The sequence below is a fragment of the Octopus sinensis genome, unplaced genomic scaffold (genome assembly GCF_006345805.1).
Source record: "Octopus sinensis unplaced genomic scaffold, ASM634580v1 Contig17273, whole genome shotgun sequence".
Classification (NCBI taxonomy): domain Eukaryota; kingdom Metazoa; phylum Mollusca; class Cephalopoda; order Octopoda; family Octopodidae; genus Octopus; species Octopus sinensis.
Window position 1 is genome coordinate 19,275 of NW_021834934.1, and position 2,305 is coordinate 21,579.

The following is a 2,305-nucleotide window of genomic DNA, read 5'->3' on the forward strand; positions in this document are numbered from 1 at the left end:
GTCTTCTGCTATAGCCCCAGGCCGACCAATGCCCTGTGAGTGGATTTGGTAGACGGAAACTGAAAGAAGCCCGTCGTGTATATGTATATATGCGTGTGTGTGTTTGTGTGTCTGTGTTTGTCCCCCTAGCATTGCTTGACAACCGATGCTGATGTGTTTATGTCCCTGTTACTTAGTGGTTCGGCAAAAGAGACCAATAGAATAAGTACTGGGCTTACAAAAGAATAAGTCCCGGGGTCGAGTTGCTCGATTAAAGGCGGGGCTCCAGCATGGCCGTTAGGTTACAAGGAAACCCTACTGGCATGTGTGCATGTGTGTGTGTGTATGTGTGTGTTATTTGTTTCAGTCATTGGGCTGTGGAAATGCTGGGGCACTGCCTTGAGGAGTTTAGTCAAAGAAATCGACCACAAAACCTTTTGTTTTTACCTCTGCCTTAACGAAAGCAGAAGTATTGTTTTTAGTTGCGTTTGTTTGTTTGTCCATTGACAAGATATCTCCAGAACTGCTGGATGGATTCAGATGAAACTTTCAGGCATGTTTAGCCTCATGACACGAACTGATTAGATTTTGGGATCGATCCGGTACCAGTCAAGGATTCTGGATTATTTTTCCGTTTTTTTGTTTGAGAGCGGTCGGGTTCATTTTTAGTATTCTCGTTTGTGAGAGGAGTCAAGTTTATTCCAGATATTCTCATTTTAAAAATCATCTCTGGCTAATCGTTGATAGAACATTGGTGTTGCCTTGGCAGAGGTTTGCACTCTTTGAGTGCCCTTGTTTAGTATTTATTCTATTTTTGGTACTTATTTTATCAGTTTCTTTTTGCCAAACAGCTAAGTTATGGATGTGAAGTAGTGGTGAGGAACAAACACACGCAAGAGGTTTCTTTCAGTTTCTATTTATCAGATCCATTCACAAGGTTTTGATCAACTCAAGGCTTATAGTAGAAGACGCTTGCTCGAGGTATCATGCAGTGGGACAGAACCCAGAACCATGTGCTTGGGAAGCAAACTTCTTACCACACAGCCACATTTGGGTCTATGAAAATATGGAATGCTTCATGAAACTGCATGTCATCCTTGCATAGGAGCCATGTTAATCTCTTTGGTATTATTCCGAATTTAGTTAAAGGTACTGCCAAAGAAAGTACATACGGTATTTACACACATACACGTGCATGCACACATACACATCCAGGGGCAAGACACTTGTCTCGTGTCGGCTCACTCCACCTGGGTGTAATTAGACAGTTTGGCAAATGCAGGGAAAAGCCAAAACAACAACGACAATAACAACAATAGCAACAGCAGCCATAATTAGGAGAGAGGGTGGAGTACTTTCCCCCGAAATCTGCACAGTGCCAATTAATTAGACAGTTCAGATAATGGCTATGAGAGAGATTTTAACAGAACAAAGACTAAGCATTAAGATATATCTCAACGTATGATCTATCTTATCTGATGGATGTTAGTTGAGGAGTGATGAGGTGGAGGAGAAGAGATATATAAATACAATAGAAAAAAAAAACATTGCCCAGGCATGGCTGTATGATAAGCTTACTTCTCAACCACATGGTTCCAGGTTCAGACCCAAAATATCTTCTATAGCCACGGGCCAACCAAAGCTTTGTGAGTGGATCTGGTAGATGGAAACTAAAAGAAGCCCAACATATATGTAGATGATACAAAAAAGGGACAACAAAACCTCCAGATAGATGATACAAAAAAAGGGACAAGAAAAAACAAGGATGGGTCATTCGGAGTTTTCTTTCCTCAGTCGAGTTCCAGATTATCTTTGCAATTTCAGCTGGTTATACTTGAGATTGCTCCAATCTGGCCAGCCCCAATATATCAGGTCATCCCATAAGTTCTGTCTGATTTCACCTTTTTTAAAATTTAATCAAATTTAATAGTATTTTAGAATGTCTAATGGAATTAAAAATTATTTTATGCATTTCTTTGATTAAAACCCTTTCTAACATGGAAGTATCCAAAGGGCATTTGAAGCACATAATGTTTTATGAGTACAAAAAAGGAAACTCTGCAGCCGAAGCGACTCAAAACATACACTCAACTTATGTGAAAGAATGCTTGAATGAAAGAACTTGCAGAAGATGGTTTGCAAAATTCAGAATTGGAGATTTCAGCCTTGAAGATGAAGATCGAACAGGACGTCCAGTTGAGTTTGATGATAAGCTCCTTGAGGCATTACTTGAAGAAAATCCTGCATTATCAGTTGAAGAATTGGCAATAAAGCTTAGTTCAAACCACACAACTGTTCATCATCATCTTCAACAACTTGGAAAGGT

At 39.9% G+C, this 2,305-nt stretch overlaps 1 non-coding gene across 1 annotated transcript; it reads right to left on the reverse strand.

The window, feature by feature from the left end:
• Positions 1–1,039: 1,039 nt before the first annotated feature.
• Positions 1,040–1,147, reverse strand: LOC115231054. Its single transcript, XR_003883485.1, has one exon. It is a non-coding gene; the product is annotated as a U6 spliceosomal RNA (small nuclear RNA).
• Between the last annotated feature and the right edge of the window lie 1,158 nt (positions 1,148–2,305).